We start from the raw sequence: 12,060 nt of genomic DNA, 5'->3' as shown, positions 1-12,060 counted from the left end.
GGGTGTGCATCAAGTGTACATCTGTAGTGTATCAAGTATCTAAAGGGGCACCGACGGATTTAGTATAGGTCTAGGAGCCTCCCTCAACTTTATTGTCTTTATATAATATGTATAAATTACAAAATCAATTATTGTTTAATATATTTGTAGGTAGTTTAGTGGTAACTTCATTTGTCAGCCCTCCTTCCAACCAGAGTCCAAGTCTCCATTGTATAGTTTTTTTTTTTCTAGATTTTTATTTTTTCTCTAAGTTATAACTCGAAGCCCCTGTCAATAAATTTTCTGTATCCGCCATTATAAAGAGGTATGGTGTATCAACTGTACATCAATTGTGTATCAAATGTATCAAAGGTCATCTCAAGTGTATCGAGTTATATCAATATCATTCGGTCACTATTTGAAAATAAAACATGAGTACTTCATTTTGTAAACATGACATGCCAAATATATTAGAAATACTATACAATCTTTCCTTGCTTTGCTACGGATTGACCCGTGCATACCACTAATGGTATGCTTTAAGTAGTAGTACTAGTCAGGTTCGATATTTATAAATTTCTTTTGATCGCCTCCTTTCGGAATTAACGGTACCGCAAATGGAGTTGCATCAAAATAGCTACGTTTTTCATTTAGTTGACTTTCTAGTTAGAGCATTCTTTTGCTTTAATTTCAATTTGTTTTCTTTCTTATGTTAAGAAACTCATGGCTGATGAAGCACATAGTGTGTACTATATCAGTGACGAAACTAGAATTTGATGTGGGGCACAATTTCCTATAAGATTGGAATGCGTTTATAGTGTCATCCCAACAAATTTTGTAGCAAGGATTACTTCCAAGAGGAGTGCCTAAGTAATCCACTGGGAAGCTTTTTGTAGTGAGTTTCCATGAGTCAGCCACAAACTTGATTCTGTTGTTGGGGACATTTACTGTACTAATTGTAGATTTGGTACAGTTTATCTTGAGTCCAGATGCTATCTCAAACATAAGCAAAGCATTTTGTAAGTTTTTGAGATAGTAGTCATCGTCCTCAATAAACACCAAAATGTCATCAGCAAAGAATAAGTGGTTAAAAATGCAGTTATTTTCGAAAAGAACCCCTTTTATGGAACCTTTCATTTCCAGGTGGTTGAGTAGTCGGCTCAAATAGTCCATGGCTAAGACAAAAATGAGAGGTGATAGTGGATCACCTTGTCGGATGCCTCTATTTGATTTGATTCTTCCATAGGGTTTGCCGTTAATGATGATGGAGTATTGCACATTATTACAATGCATGCCTTTATCCATGATCTCCATTTTGAAGGATAGTTTTTCACCTTCAGCATGTAGTCAATGAATGCCCAATTAACTTTGTCGAAGGCCTTTTCTATATCAAGCTTTAGGACACAACCTTTGATTTTCTTAGCTTCCCAATAATCTATAGCTTCATTTGTTATTAGGATTGCGTCCGTGATTTGTTTGTCTTCTACAAAAGCCATCTGATTTTCAGCAACCATTTCCTCCAAGGTAATCCTAAGTCTGTTGGCCAGTGTCTTTGCAAGGATTTTGTAAAGGGATGTAGTGAGACTGATTGGCTTGTAGTCAGAAGTAGTCACACATATATTTTTCTTGCCGATAAGAGCAATGTATGTGTTGTTTACATTCTTGTTAATGATACCATTCATGTGGAATTCATCAAAGGTACCCGTGATGTCATTCTTAACAGTCGCCCAGTATTTTTTAAAGAACAACATAGTAAAATCATCCGGGCCCGAGGCTTTACCCTTCTCAAAGGATAGGACCGTTTTTCTGACTTCATCTTCTTTAAAAGAGGATGTGAGGGAGGCATGGTGTTTAGAGTCGATTGCGTTCCAATCAAGATTTGAAATCCACATATTTTCCTTGGCTTCTCCATTGAAGATTCCGTGGTAAAGGTCTATGAAGGCTTCTGCTATAGAGTCATTTGTGGATTGGATATTCCCGTTGGAGTCAATGACCTCTGATATTTGATTTTTTCTTTGATTCATAGAGCAGACTTTGTGGAAGTATGCTGTGTTTTCATCACCATATGTAAGCCAGCTTCTCTAGGCTCTTTGACTCCAATTTTGCCTGGAACATAAACAACGGAGAAAAGCTCCCCTTCTGGCGCGATGTTTGGCACGAAAATGCTCCATTATCCAGAACGTATCATAGACTCTTTGCCATCTCTAATCTTCAAAATGGCTCTATCAAAGAGATGTAGGACTCAACCACAAATGGTTGGAACATCCAGCCAAGAAGGCAGCTCAATGACAGAGAATTAAACACTTGGATGAGCATCACAAGAGACCTTCCCCACCCTTCACTGAATCTTGGTCCTAGTACGCCAAAATGGATCCCAAGTAAGGATGGCACGTACACAATTGCATCTATGAAACAAACTCTTTGAGGAATCGAACTTCCCCAGCATAAACATAAAACCGCATCTTCTAAAAAATCTTCGGAGATTCTACATACCAAAAAAATGCAAATTTTTATGTGGAGTGTCATTCATGAGCGTCTAAGCAATATGGACACCATTCAAAAAAGATCTCTAGCTTACTGCCTCAGCCCCAACTAGCTCCCCTCATGCAAAATAGCCAATGAAGACCTAAATCACCTCTTTCTTCACTGTCTTAAAGCACAAAAGCTTTGGAAAAAAGTAAATGAAACAATTGGCCTATCTATCCAAGACACAAACATAAAAGACCACTGCCTATCTCATTGCAATCTCAGTTACAACAGCATAAAAAAACATCATATAAGATTCAACATGGCAATTGCTATCATGTGGGCTATTTGGCTGGACACAAACAACCTGATCTTCAAAGAAAAAGAATCAAGCTTGATAGGAACTTGGGAAAAACATTTGCAATCTTACAGGAATGTGGTCAAGCAGACACAAATGTTTCAAAAGCTACAGTCAATGCACAATCTCTCTAAATTTAAGTGCTTTTATCAACTAACTCGTAATGGTTTTGAAAAGGGATGCACTCTAGCCCTTTACTTGTAACTTCTTTGTTTTAATAAATGGGTTATGGAGCTTTCTGTCTCCTTAACCTGCTTGTTTCTTCTAAAATATATATATAAGATTGGAATGCGTAGCCTATAGACTTTTGAATTTGTTTTTATATCATGGCACCTAGACCTTTAAATTTTTCATTGTGTGTTTCATAGATTCCTATGGTTTCAAGTTTATATCGAACACATCTCTTACAAATTTAATTTAAGCAAATTTTTTTGGTATTATATCATATACAAATCTAAATTTGTCTCAATAGATCATACATTGTATGTTTTTCTTTTAAATATTAAAATGAACTAAATTGAAAATTTTAAGGCTCAATTATATCAAATTAATTACTTGTCCAATAAAAAATCCATTTAAACGTTAGTATGTTTGAAACCTATTGTATACAAAATGAAAAGTTCTAGACATATTAGACGACACACCCAAATTTTAGAGACTAAATTTATAATGTATTTACTGGTACTAAAAAAAACATAAAGTAATATCAATTACAAACTAAAAAAGTTCTAAATATATATCCAAATGAGTGAGTTTAAGTAATTTGCATGACCCTCTAATTCGCATAATTTTTTTTTGAAGGAAACAAGATGTTCGAAATCACTATCGAGAGGAACCACTAGGACTACCAAACACCATATAATATTAATAAAGTCAACGAGGTACAAGCGGGCTAAAGATGAGCCGAAGAAGAAAGTTAGTCTATCAAAGCTCTAAAATTTACTAGTATGATTGTAGGTCTATAATCTTTGAAAAGAGGGTGTCTATTACAGCAAAGACCTAGCAAATTACAAGAATCTTCCTATAGGTTTAACATGTTTTTTTATTGTTATTGAAGATTATGTTGTTTCTGTTGAGCCATTAGGACCATGGTATAGCAACATCCCCGTATTGAATGTGATGACATTTTTTTTTGCTTTTTTCTTTCATTAGATTTGACATTATTGTCCACAATAATATGAACAATTTGAGCTTGAAACCTTCCCCAAACTTCTTTATAAAACAAACGGCAGGTAAAGAGGATAAGGAAAATTTAAATAATTTGAACTTTTTACAAGGGGTTTTTTTAAAAATAAAACAAATCAATAAAACATTTACACTGTATAGAACAATTTTGAAAACGGACAAAGCCCACAAGTCCACAATGGAAAATACAAAAAATATCTCAGTCAACACGCGATTTTGGTCACACTTGCGCGTGAGTAATTATATTCTTTTAAACAATCTGCGGTCGTTTAGATCATAATCACGATAGTGTGTTTTTTTCACGATGGAAAAAAAAGCTTCAAATTTAAATGATTGTGTTGACTATGATAAATGATCGATTTGACCATGACAATTGATCAATTTGACCATGAAAAACGATCGTGTTGATTATGGTAAGAGATCGTGTAGTTCAATGTAAATAATCGTTAAAAACTTTAAATCTAACAAGTATGTTGACTTGGTAAGTGATCATTTAGATCATGATACACAATAGTATAGTTCTTTTTAAACGATGGAAAAAAGTTCAAAATTAAAACGATTGTGTTGGCCATGGTAAATGATTGTGTTTATAATTTAAAATAATATTTAACCGATTTTGATATCCTCAAATATGAGAAAGATAAAGAAGAATATTAAAACAATCATGAAATAGCTTCAAAGAATCTTGTCGAAAGTGATGAAGATGAATTGGGAGATTTAAAAAGAAAAATTATTCATTTAAAAATAGAAGAAAGAAAATCTGGAAAAGGAGATGAGGCAATCACAAAGAAGATAAAGAAATCACAACGAAGAAGAAAAAAGAGAAGTGATGAATCGTTTACCGTATTCAAGGACAAATCTGGAATTTATGAAAACATAACGGTGGTGGCTTCATGGTGTTGGATTTCATCTCCTAGATATAAAAAGATGTGGTCATCATGCTTTCACTTAGTAGAAATGATGTGTATTATTCTTTTCACTTGGGTTGTGCTCTTGTTACTCCTTTTAATCATTAGACACCCTTGCAATTGTATCACATAACTCATCTCCAATAACTTTGATGCATCCAATTTGTAGGAACTAAAAATACAACATATGGAAGACATAAAAGTTTTACCTTATAAGTTATATATATCTTAATTAAGTGTGTTCATAAAAACTATGTGTATAATTAAATGGTTGTCTAGCTAGTACAAAACAGCAAGCAAAGAAGTTCGAACTTTTTTATTAACTCACAACTTTGCATCCCAAAGTACATATTTATTAAATTCACAAACAAATTAATCAATTCATACTTCCATTTATTCAATATTAAGTCTTTATTATCGTTGTCACCTAAACTCACAATTACGTACTTTAGGAAACACGTGTTATTGATACGTCGTTATCAACGAACATTTTCTAATTGGTTCAAAGCTCAAGTATATAGAGTAAATGACTTCGATAATTCGTACAAGTGCTACTTTATATTTTATATATAACTATTCATGTACACGCATTTTAGGTTATCGCTGAATTGCTTGAGAGTTCAAACATTTCTCAAGATTTTTTCTCACTCACAATGGGACATTCATTTGATGTCCGCTCTTATAATGGATGCATTATCGGTGGCGTATGATTTCGCATGTTGGAGCTTAATTCTTGATGCACAACACAGAACAGTAGAGTCATAGTAGTCGATGAAGGCAGTGGAGGCGGTGCCGACAACAATTTCTACGGTGTTTTGGATTAAGTGTTGCACGTCGTTCAATATTCATTTGGACGACGTGCTTGACAATTCAAGTGTTGATCGTCTGACACAGACAACAACAAAAACCATAGGACACATAAGAAACTAGACTGTAAATCAATAAACACGTCTCATTTTTGGTTTGTTGAGGAACCGATGATTCTCGTAATCCAAGTGTCGCCACGTGTCCGAGACGACGCAGAGCGGCGTCCTCAAAAGAGTTAGTTTTAAAAGAAAATACGAGTCGCCACCAATATTTTTTACGGTGTGATTGGACACTAAAATAAAGTAAACATTTTTTAAAAAATGGTATGCAAAAAATAGAGTTTGAGTTCGAGAGTCATTTGTGTATAAGGAAGGTATTAGCACCCCACAACACCCATTTAGAAAAACGGTAGCCAAATTTCAAATCTTGAATTGAAAATATTTTTTAATTTATTTTAAAAACAATGTCTTATTCTATCCCTTATTTACTCCAATATTTGAAGCAATAATCTCATAAAATAAGTGGAATAATATTCCATTAGTTAGACTATATATTGAGGAAAATTTCTCACCTTAAGAAAATGAGATTATTACAATTTCTCAAAATCTATGCTAGTCTTCGAATAAATATTATTTTTAAAACATTGATCAAAATAATTTTTTCTTGGAATCAAATCTTGAACTCCCTGTGATATTGATCCCTCACTTCAAGAATTCTAGAAAATCAAACTATCAAATTTCCTAAATTCTATTGTAGGATTTTGTTTAAGGAAAACGATATAAGTTATTAGAAAATATTGATTTAGAAAACATTCACTACGAGAGATTGATGTATTTCCAATGCGTTACAACGTCGAGAAATATTAAGAAAAACGTACCGAACAACTCTCCCAACATATTACTCAACATCGGGACAGACGCGGTAAAATTGTGTTGGGAGACCCATCCCCAACACACCACGGAACTTCATCGGTATTTCATATCTTCCGATGATACTTCCACCGATGTCCATTATGCACCGGCTTACCCCTAGGAATCTACCGACGTGCACTTCACGTCAGGAGACAGTGCGTCGTGAAACTTTTCTCCAACACATGTAGACGAGTTGGGAAAAAACCTTTTTCCCGACACATTATCTGCGTTGGGAATAGTATTTAAATTTTTTATTTTGCATTATTATTATTATTATTATTATTATTTATTTTATTTTTGTTTAATTTTTAGTTTTTTTTTTTTCCAATTGTAGTTTCTATTCGATTTCGATTTAATTTAAATAAGAACTGAATAACCAAAATAGTAAATAATATATCAAAATTGAAATTGTATTATAATTAAATAAACGTCACAAGAACATATTTTTAAATTCTTTTGGAAAGTACCCATTTAAACGCAAAGAGTTGAATTAAAAGTTTCTAATTTACGGTTTTAAAAATTTGTAGAACTTGTAGAACATGAATTTAACTCAACTGACACATGTATATATTTGTGAACAAGTTGTCCTGGGGATTCAAACCTAAGGTGGGTGTGAGAGAATAAAATAGAAGAAAAAAAATAGATTCTTTTTACCATCAAGATAGACATTTTTTGGCGTGCTTTGCATATCAAAGAAGGCCAAATTTGTAGTAGTTTTTTTTCTGTGAATTTATAAAATGTCAACTTCTTAATAAGACGAAATTTAAACAATAAGACAATAACGCAAAAAATTACTTTTTAGTACTTTTACTCTTGGAATTACAGCCTTGTTACATTAAAATTACAACTTTTTTTCTTATGGCTTCCTTCTTCTCCTTCCTCGCCTAAGTGAGAGTTTGATCTTTTTAAGCCCAAACTCTTTTTTCACTCGTAGGGTTGCGTTCACTAACTGTGTGTAGTCACTCCTTATCAAAATTGGAACGATAGGTGTCCTAATCTCTTCCCACAAAAGCCATTTAATTTACAAAATGTCTCTAACTTTCTCCCTCATCTGCGATCAATATTAAGATAGTATTTCGCCAATTCTGAGAATTTTCTCTCATATTCAGCAACTGGAGTCTTTTATGTTCCAAATAGAGGAACTCAACTCTCTTTTCTTTTACATATGCCACTAAAAAATATTTGTCATTAAATATTCCCTTAAATTCTTTCCAATTCACCCTTCCTCGCCTACTTTCCTCCAGGATCCACCAGTCTTCATCCTCTTATTGTAATAAAAATCCAGCTAAATTCACCCTTCTTTCTTCTAAACATTGCATAACTCGAAAGCACTTCTCCAATGTCTGTAGCCATTTTTCAGCTTCTTCCAGTTTAGTTGTTCCACCAAACTCAATGGCTTCTAACGCTTTCAACCTTTCTATTCCAAAATTTCCCTTAGGTTGTGGTAATAAAACGTCAAGGTTTACAGAATAAGCTTATGAATTCATCGTTGTTCTAAATCTTCCCACAAATACTCAACTTTTAGCTCAATCAACCCGAATTTATTTATGCTTTCCTAAAGAACATATACATCTATGTACATATACGTATATAAACTTTGGCACAATAGGTATTTATGGACTTGAATTTTAAAACCCAAACTATACCTTAATTATATTTTTTGGTTAAGTTTACAAAGCAAGGTAATCTTATCTAAAATATGTTTCAAACGTAGAAAGAATTAAGTTTCATAGTAATTTTTTGCTTCATTCATTTCTTCTCCTCTTCATCTCCCTTACTCCCATCACTATCAGTGTTGTGGTCATTGACGACTACTTAAAAAAAAAAAAAAATATATATATATATATATAAACAAAGTCTCTCATTACATTTTAGGGGGTTCAATGGTGTAGCATTGAGTTCATGGTGTTGGTTTGGTGTGTGTCGTTAGATCGGCTTCAATCTCTTTCCCCTCCTTCCATCGACCATCATCTTCCCTTCCGTTTCTCTTTGCTTTCCTTTTCCCTTATTCACTTTCACAAAATATATTATTCTATAGCATTTATTAATGTAAATTCAGTAAATTAGGCTAATTACATTACATTAGGCTAATTATATTACATTCCTTAGTTAATTTGGGTAATTTAGCTATTTATGCATAATTTTCCTAATACTCTTGTATAAATACACAACTTTGATCAATAAACAAATCATGGAATATTCTTCAGCATATTCTTCAACATGGTATCAGAGCTAGGGTTTTCAGACTCCATCTCAATCGCCGCCGCCGCCAACAACCCGTGAAAGTCTCCATCCCGCATCCTCATCGAGCCTCGCAGACGTCTCGAACCGTCTCCGTCATCCTCATGGCGCCTCGCAGCCCGCATCCTCATCGCGCCTCGTAGACGTCTCGAACCGTCTCCGTCCCGTATCGTCATCTCGACTCGCAGCTCCGATCTGTCGCCAGCCGCGAAGTGCCAGACTACGCCGCTCCGATCTGTCTCCAGCCATTCCACCACAGCATCGGCGTCGCGCCGATTAGTCGCAGCCTCGGCATCGCAGGTGTCCATTTCCGCTCCGATCTGTCTCCATCCGCGAAGCGCCAATCTACGCCGCTCCGATCTGTCTCCATCCGCGAAGCGCCAGTCTACGCCGCTCCGATCTGTCTCCAATCTACGCCGCTCCGATCCGTCTCCATCCGCGAAGCACCAGTCTTCCTCTGTCGTTCCAAGCCGCACGCGACTTCTCTTCCAGCCGTGAGTGCAAGACGACGTCTACCGTCCGACGCCGCCCACCAGATCTGACGAATCCTTTAGCCGTTTGTCTTCAGATCTGACGAATCTTTCAGCCGTTTGTCTTCAAGTTTTTTTTTGTCTCCGTTCCCAGCCGTGCACCCCTAAATCCAGTCGCCGCAACCCAGCCGTGAACCCCTGAATCTAGTCGCCTCGACCCAGCTGTGAAGACGCTCACCTGTCACGAATCCCAGTCTTGCAAAGCAAATCTCAGCCGCCAAATACAGTGAAACCCAGATCTGACGAATCCAGTCACGAATCAGTCAAAACTCGGCCGAAAATCTGCATTGTTAACCCCAAATCAAAATGGAGAGAGACCATATCTTTAGACCCATTTCTACAATACTTGATGGTACAAATTATATCACATGGGCAAATCAAATGAAAAGTTTTCTTATTGGAAGAAAACTATGGCGCATTGTAACTGGCGACATCACCAAACCAACTGCAAAGGAAGGGGATAACACATTCATTGAACGTCTCGAAGATTGGGACAGTAAAAATCATCAAATTATCACCTGGCTTGGTAACACCTCTATTCCCGCTATACATGCACAGTTTGATGCCTTTGATGATGCTAAAATATTATGAGATTTTTTGTCTACACGCTTCAAGTCTATTGGTTTAGCCCATTATTACCAACTGCACAGTACACTTGTAAATCTAAATCAAGATATTGGTCAGTCTGTTAATGAATATTTAGCAGTTCTTCAACCCATTTGGACACTCTGATGGAACTATTGAACGTTATAAAGCTCGGCTTGTTGCAAAAGGATACTCACAAGAATATGGGATTGACTATGAAGAAACATTTGCCCCTGTTGCCCGGATGACATCTGTTCGCAGCTTGTTAGCTGTTGCTGCTGCCAAACAGTGGCCTCTTCTTCAGATGGATGTCAAAAATGCATTTCTTAACGGCAACCTATCTGAAGAAGTGTATATGAAGCCACCTCAGGGAACTTCTCCTCCTCCCAACAAGGTGTGTCTCCTTCGTCGCGCTCTATACGGTCTAAAACAGGCTCCACGAGCTTGGTTTGCCACGTTTAGCTCCACCATTACTCAACTTGGATTTACCTCCAGCTCTCACGACAATGCCCTTTTTACACGACAGACAACTCATGGTATTGTTCTTCTCCTTCTTTATGTTGATGATATGATTATTACTGGTAATGATCAACAGCCATATCCGACCTACAACAATATCTTGGTCAACATTTTGAGATGAAAGACCTTGGATCTCTCAATTACTTTCTCGGTCTTGAAGTCTCTCACCGTTCAGATGGTTATCTGTTATCTCAAGCGAAATATGCATCTGATCTAATAGCGCGCTCAGGAATTACAGACTCCACCACATCTTCAACACCGTTAGATCCTCATGTCCATCTAACTCCGTTTGATGGTGTTCCTCTTGACGATGCAAGCTTGTATCGGCAACTTGTTGGCAGTCTTATATACCTAACAGTAACTCGCCCAGATATTGCATATGCTGTTCATATTGTCAGTCAATTTATGGCTGCTCCTCGAACAATTCATTTCACTGCTGTTCTACGCATACTTCGCTATGTCAAAGGCACCTTGGGACATGGTCTTCAATTCTCATCTCAGTCTTCCCTTGTGTTGTCGGGATATTCTGATGCTGATTGGGCGGGGGATCCTACTGATCGACGATCCACTACAGGATACTGTTTTTACTTAGGTGATTCTCTCATCTCATGGCGTAGTAAGAAACAAAGTGTTATATCTCGTTCCAGTACGGAATCTGAATATCGTGCTCTGGCTGATGCTACAGCTGAACTTATATGGCTTCGGTGGCTCCTTGCCGATATGGGTGTCCCTCAACAGGGTCCTACCCTCCTCCATTGTGACAATCGTAGTGCCATTCAGATTGCTCACAATGATGTGTTTCATGAACGTACAAAACACATTGAAAATGACTGTCACTTTGTTCGTCACCACCTCCTAAGCAACACCCTCCTCTTACGTTCTGTTTCTACTATTGAACAACTTGCGGATATCTTCACCAAAGCCTTGCCATCTAATCGATTATGTCACTTACTTACCAAACTCAAGTTGATCGCTACTCTACCACCTTGAGTTTGAGGGAGGGTATTAATGTAAATTCTGTAAATTAGGCTAATTACATTACATTAGGCTAATTATATTACATTCCTTAGTTAATTTGGGTAATTTAGCTATTTATGCATAATTTTCCTAATACTCTTGTATAAATACACAACTTTGATCAATAAACAAATCATGGAATATTCTTCAGCATATTCTTCAACAGCATTATTTGATAGGTGACAACCACATATATCTTACAATGACACCATATTTTCTATCTTGGGTATAACCGCAGCTCGGATTACTTAATTTTAATTTTTGGTTCCTCCTTGAGAGGCAGCCCCAATGCGAGATATTGATTTCACTTTCCAACCATATTCTATTTCAATTCGATTAAAAGCCTAGTTAAGAACATTATTAATTTAAATTGATGGGGTGTTTAGGCAAGCTAATTACGTAAACATGACTTCATCTAATCTGTTCATCATTACACTGATTCCTGTTTGAAAATTTTACAGTCAAAGGAATATAAAATTTCTAAAATTGAACTTACAACAATTAAATTTTGACACCTAAAAAATCGATGGCCATTGTCCATTCAAAAGATGTGA

At 36.1% G+C, this 12,060-nt stretch overlaps 1 pseudogene; it reads left to right on the top strand.

Moving 5' to 3' along the window:
- Positions 1-9,425: 9,425 nt before the first annotated feature.
- Positions 9,426-11,479, top strand: LOC116403942 (annotated as a pseudogene).
- The last annotated feature ends 581 nt before the right edge of the window (positions 11,480-12,060 follow it).

The sequence above is a fragment of the Cucumis sativus genome, chromosome 5 (assembly GCF_000004075.3).
Source record: "Cucumis sativus cultivar 9930 chromosome 5, Cucumber_9930_V3, whole genome shotgun sequence".
Classification (NCBI taxonomy): domain Eukaryota; kingdom Viridiplantae; phylum Streptophyta; class Magnoliopsida; order Cucurbitales; family Cucurbitaceae; genus Cucumis; species Cucumis sativus.
This window is presented reverse-complemented; position numbering and strand designations above follow the sequence as displayed.